General features: G+C 43.0%; 1 protein-coding gene and 1 long non-coding RNA gene across 51 annotated transcripts in view; one reads left to right on the top strand and one right to left on the bottom strand.

Moving 5' to 3' along the window:
- The window catches only part of Myt1l (myelin transcription factor 1-like), a 398,973-nt gene extending 386,852 nt beyond the window's left edge, over positions 1 to 12,121 (bottom strand). For 6 of the 50 annotated variants that reach the window (XM_063261459.1, XM_063261476.1, XM_039111672.2 and 3 more), the window contains exon 1: positions 5,271 to 5,951. The gene's annotated coding sequence lies outside the window, so the exon portion shown is untranslated. Of the gene's footprint in view, positions 1 to 4,443; positions 4,558 to 5,131; positions 5,956 to 6,960; positions 7,353 to 11,686 lie in introns of those variants that run through there. The other 44 variants (XM_039111670.2, XM_063261474.1, XM_039111678.2 and 41 more) reach the window with 26 other exon arrangements.
- A 105-nt stretch (positions 12,122 to 12,226) lies between these two features.
- Positions 12,227 to 13,541, top strand: LOC134479356 (uncharacterized). The gene is made up of 2 exons (XR_010052578.1): positions 12,227 to 12,425; positions 12,648 to 13,541. It is a non-coding gene; the product is annotated as an uncharacterized LOC134479356 (long non-coding RNA).
- Positions 13,542 to 16,391: the final 2,850 nt, after the last annotated feature.

Here is a 16,391-nt window from a genome sequence, read left to right as displayed (position 1 = left end):
CTTTCCGATCCCTACAACACTTGCCTTTCATACCCTGAGAGAATAGAAATATCTAACTCCAACAACACTTGTCTGTTAAAGGACTGAATAGCAGGATTTTAATGCAGAACCTACAGGTTTGTTCAGTGGCATCTGCTGGGCAGTAAGGTGGCAGCTCTTCTCAGAGTGTTGAAATGCCTCACCAGCGTCTCATTTGAATTCTCCTCCTCCTGCTGCCAAAGGCTTCTGTAGCCAATGGCTCTCCAGCTGGCTGCACAGTGTCAGGACAGCTCACACTGTATGTCTAACAGAGATGGTAAATAGCCCAGAGATCTGTCTGTCTGCTAGAGGGCTGGCTGGAGTTAGCAGTAGAGGCCTTGACCACACCCTACCCAAAGCTGCTGTTGTTGTTGTTGTTGATCCCTGCTGCCCACAGCCTCCAAATGCTCAGAAACTGAGAAGAAGACATCTGATATCTACCGCTGCTTACTGTCTCATATTCTCAAATGAGAAAAGCCTTGTCACTTTGACTCTATATCCCAAGTATACGGAACCACAGGAAAGAAGACCAGCTATCCAGAACCCACAAAAAATTTTTTGAACTTTTATTTCTAGCTTTTATGAGAAGGGGGGTACACTAAAATATGTAATTCATATAGAAACAGTTGCACAATGCTATGTAATTATGCTAATATTCAAGAAGACTACAGGCGTACTGATCACCCAGAAAGAGGAAACAAGGGAGTCAGCCCACTCTGCTTAGGTCAGAAGAGCAAAAATCTATTTCCAAATTTACTCAAGGAATAGTTGCCCTGCAGGCCCTATCATTACCTTTTGTCAGTAGATGGGCAGAAAGACAGATAAATACTTAGGTCCTGACTACCCGCGGATGGTTCTCTCTCTTGGCTCTGCACACAGTAGGAGCTCAAGGTGTACACACTGCATAGCTATCCCATCAGTGGCAAAGGGTAAAGGGAGAAACTGACTTTAAGAAGCCACAATCTCTATCTTCAGTGTTGACTGTACCATTGTTGCTAGGAGAAAAGGCTGAAATGGAGAGGGATGCCCCACCATGGCTGCGGACTGCTAGAGATCTATCACTGAACTTTCCTAAAACACAGAACCTAAAAATAATTAGCAAACTTGCACCCGAGTTTCAGGGGGAAGAGAACAAAAGACAGATTTGCTGCCAATCAGCTGATCAGTCCCACTGGGGTGAAGCCATCTCCCCATGTCTCCTGTCTTGAGCCTTGAGCAGCTCCCCCGAGGTCATATGAAAGCCCTTAGGACCTCTCCCTTAGCTTGGGGGGTCTCAGTGTCAGTCTTAGCTGCTGATCTGTTTCTACTTTCTTAAGCACACTTGATTTCAGGAAGTGCTCAAACAATGAGAAGGATGGACAGGGTTAAATTCATAACAGGGTACTTATTCACACCACATTAGCCATGGGAATACTACAAGTAGACATAAAATTTTATTCCTGTGATAATATACTTCAAGCTCTAAAAAGATCCTGTAAAGAAAAGAATTTCCTTTAAAAAGAAAGGGGAAAAGAATAGCCCAAACAAAACCAGTTCCTATCGAGGTTAAGAGTGCCGCGTCATAGAGATTAGAAGAGCTATCGCTGGTAACGACAGCCTACAGGAAATGTGGCCAGAAGAGACGTCCATCCAGAAAATGCAAATGATTATGACTTTTCTTATTGACTACTGGAAAGCCAGAAGCCCAGAATCCCTCAGTGTAATACACAGAGCTGCCCGGCGTTCCCAGGTATCTGCAGAGAGCACGTGACCTGGGTCATGGAGGAAGCCGGCAAGTCTGTCTGCAGGAAAGCTTTGCACAGAGGAAGCCACGACCAACTAACTGCTTTCAGCATGCAGCCCAGGACATCCCCGTTCTTACCACCCCTGTGCCCTGTAACAATTCCGATTCTCTCTCTTTCCTGCATCGGGTGATGAGAAATGCCTTCCACCATTCCATCAACAAACAGCTGGACGAAAGCCAAAGGACCATACATCCTGGTCTGCCATGCCCGTTTTAATCAACTTCCTAATTAAAAAATGCCATGCTGGCATGAGGTATGAAGGGAGTAGGCTCAGAATATTTCACAAAATAGCACCCTCTCATCCCGGAGTTGCTGAGAATCTGTATCCTTACAGATGTTTATGAGTGTTCCTGCTGCAGAGAGCGAATCAATTTGCTTGCGCCTGGCCCTCAAGACGGATTAAATTTATCCTGAAGGAAGCTGGCTTCTGAAAGCTCTTGCCCAGATGCATTAGGCAGGTGGGGGTTTCAGGGAACCGGAGGGTCCACCAGCAGATGCAGCATTGATTCCTGAATGTTCACACTCTCATAGACAGCTCCAGAGCAGACTCGGTTTGATGGCTCTCTATGGGGTGCCCTGCAGACTGGATTATTTCCACTACCAGTCTGGCTAGCATTGTTTCATGGCGACAGTGTACTGTGCGTTCAGCTTTTGCTCAGATGGCACTGGCTAGGGAAATGTGTGGACCAGGGAGAGGCTATGGCACCAAATTCTAAGTCATTCTCTGAGAATTGTCCCCCACCTAGAGGATTCAGGGATGTAGGAGCCCCAGGAACTGAGAAGTGGGTGCTGACTTCTAGAAAGACACTCTGTGAGTACAGATTAGAACACACTAAGGTTCAGTTTAGACAATGGCTGAGGTGCTTCTCAAGGCCATGTTGGAGCTGGAAATCCTACAATGAAAATCACTGTCGACATACTAAAAGAAGCAACCCCCCCCCATAAATTATTCATCCCCGAGTTGTTTGATTTAAAGTTCCAAGCTTGACACTCCACCTAGAAACATCTGAAGCAAATGCTCAATTGGGGTGATTTCCTCAAGGCAATCTGAGGGAGTGTGTGGTCCTTAAGCCAGCGGATTTCAGTAGGAAGCAGGCAGTTTACAATATCGAGTCACAAAGTTCTTACAACTATACTAATGAGTACACACGTACATCTAAGGCAGGTTTACATGGTGTATCTATTAACCCAATGACTCAAATATTCCATCCTATATACAACACCTTTACACCCAGCCACCTTAAAAAAAATGTACATGTTTTACACTTTAAAAACCATGGGAGAGCTCAGCACATTCTCTTTAGTGTATGAGAACATACCACAGCACAGAATTGTAAAGGAAATAAGCTCAAGTGACATTTTGGAAGAAAACTATTGACATTTTTTTTCTGTTCATAGGCATAACATGTGGTACAGGGCAGAGCTCCTGGGATACAGAGCCCCCAGTGCGACCACTGCCCACAGAGCAGCTAAGACAGGGCACCGGACATTTGAAATCTCACGGATGAATTACATGGTTTAGCTATGGAAGGCTGTAATCTCTTCTAAAGTTGATATCCAACCTCAGAGGGAAAGTTAAAAATAAAAGAAAATAAAACAAAAAGTCCCCTTAGAAATCACATTTTCAGGCTGGTTCCTATGAACATATTTCCAGCTCAGAGACAGCTCATTGTCTCTGGATCAAGCCCCTATCAACTGCAAGGAACCTTGAAAGCTGACAGGACTGCAAGCGGCAAAAGTAACTCCCTCAAGTGGAAACTCCGGTGACATAATTGTGGCCCTTTTAAAAAAAAAAATGGAATGGCCTTCACCTGTGAGAGGAAGCAGGCACAAAGGAAGCCTCTTGAATAAGTGACATTCAAGGGCTTCCCTGCTCCTAAATGGCCAAGCAGAGGGTAAAAAGGAAAGGCTAATGTCTGCTCCAAGAAAGTTATAGCCCATCAGAAAACAAGAGAGTTATTTTACTCACAAAGATGGACCCAACTCCAACTCTGCAAGGGAACTGGCATGGGAGAGGAGTATGGCACAGCCTCCCTCTAGGTAGGAGTTCAGGAAAAAAAAAATGAGAACTCTTGGGTATTCGTTACTTTGGACTAGACATTTAAAACCCAAGTTGTTTTTCTCTCCCCACATTCTGGCTTCCTGGCTAATTTTTTGAATGTGATAGAAGCAACATTTGTATGCACTTATAGGATAATTGAGATTTTCCCTATTATGCAAAAAAAATACATCTTAATGTGAATATCCAGAAACTTGCAATTTAAGCAGGAAAATAATCAGGCAAGTTCTACATACCAGGGACAAGCCTGCTCCCAGGGTGTCACACCTGAGGCTTTGGGTTCACTGAAGGTATTCGTTGCTTTTAATTTTATAAAGGCATATTTTCTGAAACAGAACCAATCACACCCACTCAGCACACACAGCCCCCCCCCCCCCCGCCAAAGTTGTATTTCTGTCACATACTCGCTCTCATTTCTAAAGTCTAGCAACACTTTGAAAAAGCTTTTAAAAATTCAAAATGAAAGCATGGCATGCCCTAAAACATCCGAGAAACTACAGCGATCCAGTTAAGAGACTGTGCTGTCTATTGAAGTTTAACTTTAAAAACAAACTAAATAATTAGGTCAGTTAAAATGCACACCTTTCCCTCTAAGGAGGGTAGGAATCCTTAAGACAGGAAAGGACTCTTCATCAGTGACTCTCGCCAGAAGCATCTTGAACTGAATTTTGAAACACCCATGCTCCAGCAAGCTAGTCCCAGAATTATATAAGAAATCTATGCCACTGTTGACAATAGAAACTCCAGGCTCCAGGAAGCCTCGTTATTACTCATGAACTCAGAAAACTGATTTGGAAAAAAAATATCATTTTTTTTCTCAAAAGAACTCAGTATCAAAGGTTGTACTCATTTAACATTTGCCCTCTGTGCATCCTACAGACCTACAAAAAGCATCAGTTCAGTTCCCACTGTCCCCAATAAGTAACTGGTTAAATGAGCTAAAATCTCCTTCCAGCTAGGAAAAATATATACTAGTCAAAACTAATTATGTCTAGCTTTCATCAAAACAACATTTGCTAATTCTGCTGGTCTCCATACACTGTCCCAGAAAATATTAATGAAACCCGTTGAATAATGGCTGCTGTAAATTTCTGAAAACACTAATCTCTAAACAGTTAATTTTCACTTCACACTTATGCATGGAAGATGGATGAAGAGGCCACCCGAGCACCAGCAAAAGACTATTCTTTTGTTATTGCCCTTAAGAGTTGAACTTTGCTCCACTTTGGGAAGCGCAGCCACAGCTCCAGAAACAACAGGACACATTTACCTGGAGGGGATTTCAAAGAGAAACCTGAAGAATGGATTTTCTGCTCCTGCAGTCCCTCTGCGCACCTTCAGCTAAGCCAGTCTCTGACAAGCAATTGTTCCCACGGCAGCCACCCCTGCCTTCCATCTCAGGGACTCACCCAGAAAATTCTCCAGCCTGCTCCGCGACTACAAAACTCTTCTAATGCTTTTGAACGCCCACCATTTGTTCTCCATTCATCCAATCAACTTCGAACCGCACATCTTCTCTCTATCGGCGCGCAGACACGGGGCCACTTCTCATCTGTATGCTAATTATTTTGCCACATGGACAAAAGTAATAATGCTTTCAGACAGGAAACTAACAGGCCTGAAGTCGAAGATGGAAATTAATAAGTTGACACCACTAAACGCCGGGGAAGACGGGCATGCGTGCAGAGCCCTGCCTGGTGGATGCGGCGCAGCCTCCATCAGCAGGCAGCAGACAGACGGCCCTGGGCCGCCAGCACTGCCCAGGCTGCGAGCATCAGGCACAGGTTTCCTTAGAGACCACATCGCTGCCGCAGAGGCACACCGGGAGCATCCTGCTGACTTACCCTGCTCGGGCGGGCTGCTGTCCTTTAAGCAACACAAAACGCAGCCATTTCCTCAAACCCTAACTTCATCACTGATCTAGACGTTTCTCAACCTAACAGCTGTGAGTTAAAACCAGTAATTTCTAGCCTTCCTGTTTACTAGGCTTTCAGCAGTCAGGCAAGATTGGGATGTGTGCTGTGTGCTTCCTACACTGTACCCACAGGCCTCTAAATCTCTAGAGCCGAGTGTGTGATGTGCAGTGCTGTATTTAATGTAATAGATGAGAACTGTAAATACGGAGGCTTACTGTTGGCTGCTATCCGCTAGGTGATGCATCTCAGAAAATCTCCCCTATCGTTGACGTTATGGTAAATGCATATAGTGGTCCAAGAAACCTCACCAAAGTCAGCAGAACCTTGGTGTTTTCACTGGAACTACAGCTACACATCAAAACAAATCAAAAAGGCATCCGGGCCTCCCCTGGCAGTTCTTAAGACTGGAGAACGGGCACCAGAGAGTTAACTCAAGGGTTCCCACCATCTCCCTGGCTTATCAGCCACACTACAGTATCCCATCCGGGCACAAGCTCCTTTTATCATTTTCCTTTAAAACAAGAGACAGAACTATTCTCTGAGTAACTTTTAGCACTACCGGCTTATGATACCAGCATTTGAAGAAGAGAAAACACAAAAAGTTTATTTTAAAAAAGAACAGACCCAGTAAGATGCCAAAACCACAAAAAGAAAATAGCTATATGACTTTCTGTGCCATTTGGGGTTTTTTTGTTTGTTTGGGGTTTTTTGTTTTGTTTTGTCCCCACCCCCACCCCCAGGTGCTGATTCTATAAATAGTCTCTTAGGGCAAGCAACAAATGCTTTTCTGTGGAAGTAGCTGTCCCCTTCCCTCACCAGCCTCTTGGTAGAGCACACTCGGTCATAAAGGCTGCTTGGTACCTCCCCCTCCTGGAAGCTAGCTTTGACATCCAGACTCCTGGGGAGAACAACTCTGGGAGACTACAGACAAGCAATCATAGGCATGTTCATCTGAGGGGCAGCTGTAGCCAAGAGAGTCCATCCTTGGCCCTCTGTACCCCAAATCATGCCATCCTGTCATAGTGTGTAACCAAAAAAAGAGTGGAGGGTGGCCAGGCAGGTGGAGAAATGGCTATGGGAACTACTTAAGAGACTCTCCGAAATCACTCAGAGGAGTTGGAAGCTGCGGCAGCCAGGCAAATAAGCAACCACATGTCACCTTTAAAGGAAAGGGAAGAGGTACCTCTCTGCAGATGAGTTGGTGGCCATCAGCAAGTCCTTCTCAGCAGTCTGTCTCACTCATGCAGCTCCTCAACTGCCATGGAGAGCCCCAGGCACGTGTGGTCACAGATCCCTCCGTGTTTGCATTCCCTCCACCCCTCCCGTCAGGACCTGCACTGTCAGCCCTGTGCACAGGAGTGCAAGGCAGAGCCCACAGCTCAGCCACTGGGGGCCTCCATAGGCACAGTGCGGACTGGTTTCTGAGGGAGACTGACAGCAGTCCCAAGGTCCCAGGAACACCCTCTTCTTGCTCTCAGAGGTAATTCCTCTGAAGAGCATCTGCCTGGTGCGTGGTTACTACACAGGGTACTGCTTGCTCCCTCTTCAGTGCCCTGACGGAAACCGCCACAGCTCTCCACAAGGAGGCTTGCTGGGGACACCCAGTGTCCCTCCATCTTCCCATAGACAATGCACTGTCCACTGCCATCAGAATACCTCCCTCCCCTTCTCTACCCCCCACCCTCAGTAATCTCCACACAGAGCTTTTACTTTCATCCAGAGCTATAACATCCACAACATTTTCTTCCTAGCCAGCAGCCCGAGGCAACAATGTTGGCCAGTATATTCGCATACAATAAATAAGCGCTTTATGCATTCTCTCTCATTTTGTAACACCTGGATTACATTTTCTCTGCCATCTCTGATTACTTCTGCAGATACCCTGAGGGCTCATTAGGCCCATCAACACTTTAAAAACAAAACAAAACAAGAAAAACAAAAAACCACTTTCATTGTGAAAACATTCACAGAAAAGTCATTGTGTATGCTAGAACAATGCAGGTGTGGAGGAGACAGAGACAGGAGAGAGAGGCACAGAGAAAAGCAAGGGGAGAGTTAAAGAGAAGCCAGGAGAGGCAGGGAGAGAGGGAAGGGGAGAGGAAGCAAACACAAAGATACTTCAGGCTGAGTCACACAGCATTGAAACATTGACTACTGATGGGTAAATGTATAGTTGTTACTCTTTGTGCAAATTATGACTGTTTTAGGCAATACATTCATATGTGGGATATGCCAACTTAAAATGTTTGTTAAAATACTAGCCATATGATATATATTATATAGCCGTCACCTCTGCACACGCGCACCTACACACACACACACAAACACCAAAACACATATACAGTACTTTATTCTTTAAGTTCATGGAGTTGGTGGTTGTCTTTAGTTTGGAACACCATGGGTGGGTGTCAGTTGAGGCATTGTATTTATGCAGTGGGGATAAAACTTAGCTCAGTGAGAAACATGTTAATGTTTTGCAAGTTTTTGTTCAAGTTTACCTCCAATGACTTTTGTCTAGGAATGCTATGAAATTTTAAAAGGAGAGAGAGAGAGAGAGAGAGAGAGAGAGAGAGAGAGAGAGAGAGAGAGAGAGAGAGAGAAAAGAGAGATTCTTAAAAATATGCAAGGGAGGAACAGTACAGTGAGCTTAGCTATGGAGTGATCTTCTGGAGAGCCTGAAGCTCCTGTACCTGCCAGTCACTTGTGTCCTGGACAGGATTCTGGGAGACTCTTCAGACTTTCTGGTCAAACATTAGATGCATTTGAAAAACTAGTTATTGATTGGAAAACATGGCCCTTGAGGAAAATGGGCAGCCAGTTGAGCTCAAGTTCAAGTTCAGGGCAGAGTGCTTCCTACCAAGGCAACCTCATTATTTCGTTTTGTTCCATAAAGTAAATTTTCTTTTAAGCACGAGAGTGACTAAAACTTTAAGTTGTTTGTAATTTAAAACCTAGCCACTGAAATGCATAGCAAGCAAATTGTGTTAGAAGAGACAATATGTATTTTTGAAACAACAGGTCTCCATCAAATTAGACTGGCTTGCAGGTTAACATGGGATGTCTGGTTTAGACATATGACATTTAAAATAGTATTTTATTAGCAGAAATAATTTCCTTGGAAATGTCATTGTCTTTTTAAAGTGGTACATAGGGTGCATTTCTACATAGAGCAAACAATGCAAATGAATATTCAAAATTTAAATCCATTTTTTAAAAAAAATCTATGTATAATGGTAACAAATTGAAAACTTTAAAAAATCTTTAATACCACAAAAGGACTTTTATTTACATTTATTTTTGAAAGTTGGTAAAGTAAATAAACAGGCATCATCGGAGAGTGGGATAGTTGGTAACAATTAATAAAAGCCAAAAAATTATAAAGAGTTAAAAATTAAACTAGGTAGAAAACATGGCAGGAATAATAAAGTTGCCAGATCTGTGAGCTCTGGCCCTCTAACCATAACTACATGCTTTTAAACCAAGCTCTTAGAGCTATATAGTCCAAAGGAAAACTGTAGGCTTCTGTTCCTTTAAGAATTTTTGTGTATTAGTCATAAGTATTCTCAAGTTATTGGGCCTCAACCCTGGCCCCAGCTTCAACACAGACCCATAAAGCTGGTATTGGTTGGTGGTTCTGGGTACCAGTTTCGCTTCATAGAATGGTTCCTGCCATATGTACTTTCTGTCCTAGGGTAACTCTCTCTTCCCTGGATCATCTTTTCAAAACGGATATTGTGTTAATGACTGGACACCTTGAGGTAAAGAGCGTCTCCTCCCACAGTAGTAATGTTTGTAGTTTTAGAGCCCCAAATCACATGAGTTATTTTGGCAGATTCATGTGTTTGATATTTATAAACTTGTGCATGCAATAGCAGCTGCAATGTCTTTACAAAATAAAAACCATCAGCTACAGATCCAGGCTGCCACCATCCTCAAAACATCCGATTGTGACCATAAACACCACTCGACTTCTACCTCAGTGAGCACTGTCATAAAGGTGATGCAAGTGAGCCGTTTATTTTCCGCATAGGCAGTGAACCTGTAGGAAGTCGCCGCTGAATGCAATTGCTATCTGCCATGGACAGCTCCCGGTGCTGAAAGGAGGCCAGGAAACCCTATCACAATGGCTCCCTCCACCAGCCTTTGAAAAATCACAGCAAACTGAATGGGGTGGAAAGTGCTCAGCCTGAATAGCACTGTCTACAGAACAATGGCGGCTAGCTCCAAATCCTGCTATAATCACATTAATGAGATTAATCAGTGAATTAGCGGCAGTCAAATGTCAGGGAGGCAAGGAGGAAGCCAACCAAGATGGGTGATTAACTTTGGGAGGGGGGAGGGGGGAATCAACTGTGCTCTGTCCGAGGATTTGCAGAAGTTGACAGATCTGATTCACAAATCTGAAGGCTGAAGGTAGAAATCAAAAGGCGGCCACACAGCCCTTCAGAGCACACTGTGGATCCAGCCACCACCCTGCTGCTAGTCCTCTGAGGAAAATGATTTCAGGAATCTTCACAGACTGCCCACATTTTACAGTTTGAGGCTTTCAATTGTGTAACTAATATTTAATGTTAATTTGTTTACCCTAAACTCATGCTAAAATATATTTTAAATGACTTATTAGGAGAAGGAGGATCAAAGCAAGAGTTTTAAAAAGTGTATCAACATACAAACACCCCTGCAGTGCGCTATCATAAACAAATATTACAATAAATAAAATTTAATATGGAAGCATAACTTTAAGGAGAGTTTCAACCAATTGACTTACTACACTGGGGCAACTCAAACATTTATGCCTCTTTGGGTCAACTGAGGAAGAAAAAGACAATAAAGTTCTTTGAGGAGGATGTTATGTTGCATGGTTGTATTTAAAATGCACCCATTAATACTTTGGGTTCATAGTTTGGGGTAGGTTAAAACTTAATCTTATAATCTTGTTTTCAAAAGGAACTTTGAATAAAATACTTTCATCTTTAAAAGTAAACATCTGTCTATCTACATGTAAAAGATACTTTATCATTTCAAAAGCTACATCTCTTTTATAAAGTTGAACAATTAGAGAGACTCTCTCATGCTTGTAAAAGTGTTAGGGGTGCTTTTGTCTGCGGTGTTAGCAGAAAAGTATAAACACTTGAACAAAAGAGTTGTTATACAAATCACCTTATCCTAACTAGTAACGTAATGAACGATAGCATATAGTTTCAGTGGTATAAGGAAAATTTTCATGATTAAAGTCATGCTGTCCAAACTCTACTGTATGTTTTGTATATTTCACACTCAGGTGAATATTTATATTACTCACCATTTATTCAGATCTGTCTGGAAAGTAGAGTGTGAAGATTCAACTTGCTTATGAAGTGATTTAAAAAAACAACAACCACTCTGCTAGAACTTAAGAGCTGTTTTGTTTTTATGAACCGCAAACATTGAGGTTATTGTTTAAAATCTTTATTTGAGTTTATCAGTTTTAAAAACATCAACCAACTTTCTTTCTATAATTAGACAAATACAACAGTGCCCCAGAAATAGCTAGCAATCCCGCAGCCCTGGCATAAAATCCTCTCTTGTTTGTAAAGTGAAGTTAGCCACCCTCAGGAAGTTACTTCAGCTCAAATCACCGACCTCCAGACATGCAGTAAGTTTTTCAGTTTTCTCATTTTTTTATTTCTTTTTATAAACAAAAAAAAATATCATTGTTCAGGCATGCAATCTATTACCCAATTTTGCTCTAAAGACAAGCTTCTGAGGATTGAAGACCTGTACCTCAGGAACCTTTCAGCCACCAGCCATGCTATAAAAATAACTTTAAAAAGGAACGAACAATAGGACTGCAGCAGAAGCCTTGAGCTACAGCAAAAACAGATCCTGACCCCTGAGTCCAAAGAATTAACCTAACGAGCATCACGTACCTCACACCATGACCACACCGCTCACAAGTGACGGCAAGTTCAATTTTGGTAACTGTGCTGGCTCAAAACACACAGAAAAAGAGAAAACCCTCTCCCCCACAAGTGGGAGGCCGGGGAGGACCACGCATAGCACCGAGAGGCAGGGAAGGCTGCTTTTGTCTTCAGTGAGCATTGATTTCATAACCCACAGTCCAGGGAATCAAAAAATTCAAATACACCCACCAACAATGGGTGAGAAACCAGGAGGCCTCCAAGAAGACTGCAGGGAAAAGCTTTCTCGCTCTGTTTTGTGTGCAGTAGCTTAGGGGGAAAAATGTCGCCCGCCCGGGCAGGAATGACACATGCAGCAGGAGAGGCTAGCGGGCCTAAGAGATCTGCTTTACCTCCACATCCAGCCCCTAATGCACACAGCCCCACTCATCCTCTCCTAGCCGCTTTTTTTTTCTTCCACGTTTTTTTTTTCACGAGCTCCAAATCCCCGGCATATGACCTTCTGTTAAATAGATAAAAAAAAAAATTGCTTATCAGTCATGCAAATGAGGCTGAATTCATTTTCCACAACAGATGGCCTCATAGATAATGATGATGGAAGAGAGAAAATTGAATGTCTCTCACAAGGTGGCCATGGCAACCGAGAGCAGAATAATATCAATAATAAGCTCACTGCATAATAAGGTTGTCAGTCCTACAAATCAAAGTCTGCAGCTAAATCAGGTATACCACCCCAGCCAGTTACCAGGTACGTATGTGTATATGTGCGTGAACATATATATGTGTGTACATATATATGTGTGATTATGTATAATATAGATATATATGTGCATCTATATATATGCTGACCATGAGAATTACCAATGTCCAGCCACTTAATGTTGGGGGGGGATAGTTGCTAGATAATGAAATGACGATCCTACAATCTGACAGTTTTTCTTTTCTCTTTCTTTCATTATATTTTCTGCAGTAGCAGAAATGGTTTCATGAAGCACAGGCTAACTAGCCATATTGAACTGCGGAGTGAGCCTGAGGATGAGCTCCCCTCCCCAAGCCTCCTCCTCACTCTCCCCTCTCTGTGCCCTGCTGCATCCTGCCTAGATGCAAGAGCAGCTCACCCGCCGGAGGCTTCCACCTTGGCTCCCAGGGGGACATCCTGCAAAATGAATCAGCAGCCATCCTGAGCAGGCTGATTAAAATGAAAATGGCAAGGCACATGTCTGGGCGGAACTGGAGCTCGGCTTTGTTGCCTGTCTGACAAGCACGCTCAATATAGCTCTTGCTAATAATGGCTTACTGCCTTTCGGTTTTTAAAAAGGTATCACCCTTTCCCCTTATCCGACTGCGACTCGTGTGTGTGTGTGTGTGTGTGTGTGTGTGTGTGTGTGTGTGTGTGTGTGTGTTCGCGCGCGCGCGCGCGTGCTCACATGTGTGTGCCACGGGGGTTGTGGGGGGACGGATTGCTCGATTCTAATTTTCCACTGCTCACATGCAGACAGCCCGCCTGACAACGCTGTTATTTTAAAACTGAACTCAGTTGTCTTTCTTCTGAGGAAAGTGATGGTTAAGTCTCGGATGTGATGTGGAGGTTGTCTAAAAACCAAGACCAGAAACGGATTTCTAGCCCAAGCCTTAGCCACAGAGCTGGGGGGAGGGGGTCATCTAGTGCTTGCCTCTCTGGCTCTCAGCCCAGTGCTAGAAGCAGCCCAGGTGGAGCCTGCTCCTGCTTGAGGCTTTTCTCCCAGACTGTCTCTGCTCTCTGGGTCTCATGCAACATACAGGCTGAACGTGGAAAATAGAAGCCACTGATTGTTGAAATTGGACAAAGTTTATTACAAATAAATCTCATTTCTTTTCAAAATTTCTCAGGTGTAGCTTGACGATCCCTTTTAATAAGCCACATTTTCTAAATATCCATATTAAAAATTGCAGGCTTTCTTTTTTTTAAGACATTAGGACATTTAATAATTTCATCCTCTCTCTCTCTCTCTCTCTCTCTCAAAAAAAAAAAAAAACCCCACAAAAACAAAAGCCCCACACACAAAACAAAAATAGCGTGAATTTTTTAAAACTCATTTATAATGGGCATTTCCTATCCATTCTACTCCAAGTTAAGGGACCATCCAGTGTCGTTCTCTCAACTGCTCTCTTGGTAACAGATAAATGATTCTGAGGGAGCTCCGCCAGCACCACTCTTTCTTTCTCTTCTCCCGTAATCCCTGCCTCTGAACTGTGGTTTCTCCTCCTGCTTGGTAGTCCTCTTGTGGCAGTGTGACTCAGAAATCAATAGAGCTGCCCTGGTGGGGACTCCACTCCACAAGGGGCAAGCTGCTGCAGCCTTCTCTCTCTCTCTCTCTCTCTCTCTCTCTCTCTCTCTCTCTCTCTCTCTCTCTCCCCTCTCCCTCCCTTCCTCCATCTCTCTTCCCCACCCCCAGAACTCATGACGTCTGTGCAGCTTTTTCAGCTGATTGGGTACCATATCGGATGTTCTCTGAAGCAAAGAATAGGAATCATTTACAGTCAATAGAAAAAAATGGGAGCACAAATTCTCCTATGTCCTCAACACTGATCCCAAGAGTCCCACACGGGCATCCACATGGGTGGTAGACCATCCACAGGTTGTGTGGTCACTCCAGGGTGTCATTAGAACTGAAATTCGAGTAGAATGTCAATTTGTCTCCCTTTCTATGAAAGACAAAGCATCCCTTTACAAAACACAAACATAAAATAATTTCAGGAAGCTTTACACATCCAGGCGGCATGGGATGGGGGAGGAGGGTGCAAATGTGTACCAAGACCACAGTGTTCCTAAAGGAGCTTTAGAACATAGAGCACAGACAAAATGACACAGATGCACACCTGACTGACTGACGTAGTGATGAATTTAGTTTTCTACTTGAAATTTTCCCCCCAATATTATCTTAGATTGGGAAAGAAATCCCCATATGGGAAGCTGTCATACTTTAAATCACAGGTTTATCTATGTATGTTTTCTCACATGTTTGTATATATCTGTGCAGATACAAGTGTGTTAGAAAGAAGGCACTACTTGTGTATACCTTTATGTGTATATATGTGTGTATATGTGTATGTGTGTATGCATATGTGTACGCATGAGAGAGAGACAGAGACAGAGAGTCAGAGACACAGAGAGACAGAGACTGTGTTGTATTATAATGTTGTCTCAATAGGTCTGGTCACAAAGTGCTCTGGGTGTCTCTCCCCAATATGGTAGTGTGATGCACTGATATCCTATCCTTAGGGGAGTTCCTCAGAGTCTTTGCAAAAAGGTTCTTCTCTGACTACATTACTCACATTGCCTTCAACCTCGTCTGATCAGCAGTAACTGCCCTTTCCCTGGTCAGGATCCCCTGAGGCACCGATGTTCTTCCCACCACCCATCCCTGAATATCTTCCGAGCTAGAGAGGCCAACATACAAATGATTGGGGCTGGGGGTTGAGGGGGAGAATGAAGCATGAAATCATGAAGCAAGAGCACAGTGCCACTCCAGCATGTGTTTGGCAATTATGATGTGGATGTGATAGACAAGCTAAGGTATCTTAAAAAGTAAAATCAAGTACTCTGCAGTAAGGCACAGTAAACCCTTTCAGGGTGCACGAAGACTGAGGGACACTCATAAGACTGCTTAAGCTCAAACATACCCATGGTTTACAGATAAACTGTATAATAAAACTATTCATATCAATGTATCATTTTTTTCTTAAATTACTTAGAATATAGTACATATTGTTCTTAGATGCCTATTTCAAGAATTAAAGCCTCCATTAGGAAACATAAAGCTCACCTCTTTTTACTTGTTCTTATTTATTTGTAAGAGAAAATAAATTTGAACACACAGTCCCTTCTAACAGGTATGCCCTCCAATTTAAGAGAAGGAAAATAAGTCCCTGATATTGTTTATATTTTAAAATATTAGATATATTTAAACCTCGGGTCATATTTCTAACTGTTGGGTAAGTGTATTGATTAACAATAAAATGTGTTTCTCAATGTGTATAAAGGATAGCTTCTCTGTTCTCTAGGCTACTGAACACTCTGGCCCCAACATGTTGTACACAGTCAGGGTCCTACATGTTGCCTCAGATGCATAGTTTGCCCAAAGAGGAGAACACAGAAAGTGGACAGGCTTCCATACAAACCTAGAAGCTGGTTTATCTGAGTTTTGCTACAGGAAGTTCATGACTCATTTATGTTTGTTCATGGTTATATGGGTGTGATGGTTAATAACAATTGTCAACTTGACAGGATCTAGATTCACCTAGGAGAAAAGCCACTGGGATTGTCTGTGAGGGAGCTTCTGCAATGGACAAAATATAAAGGTGACCTGAAGATAGCAACTCACCAGGGGAGAGCTCCAAGCTGTAAACACACAAATTCATTTGAAAGGAGAGACTGAAGTAGAAATGTTGCTGAAGGGTTCTCTGCTCAAAAGTAAATACCTAGGTTATTACTATTATATATACAAGAATTTGAAAGGGAGTAAAGGGGTGTGTAGGAGGGTTTGGAGCCAGGAAATGGAAAGGAAGAAGTGATATAATTATATTTTAATTAAAAATTTAAAAATATTAATAATAAAAGCAAGGGAAATGCTTCCCCTGGGTCAGCACACAGCAGCTGCTACAACTGCTGTTCGAGGGGGTTCAAGCTGTATCTTGAGATAGCAGTCGAATTTGGCATGAAAGACGCAAGAGT

Source organism: Rattus norvegicus, chromosome 6 (assembly GCF_036323735.1).
Source record: "Rattus norvegicus strain BN/NHsdMcwi chromosome 6, GRCr8, whole genome shotgun sequence".
In the NCBI taxonomy this organism is placed as follows: domain Eukaryota; kingdom Metazoa; phylum Chordata; class Mammalia; order Rodentia; family Muridae; genus Rattus; species Rattus norvegicus.
The sequence above is the reverse complement of the archived record's forward strand: the minus strand, read 5'-3'. Positions and strand labels throughout refer to the sequence as shown.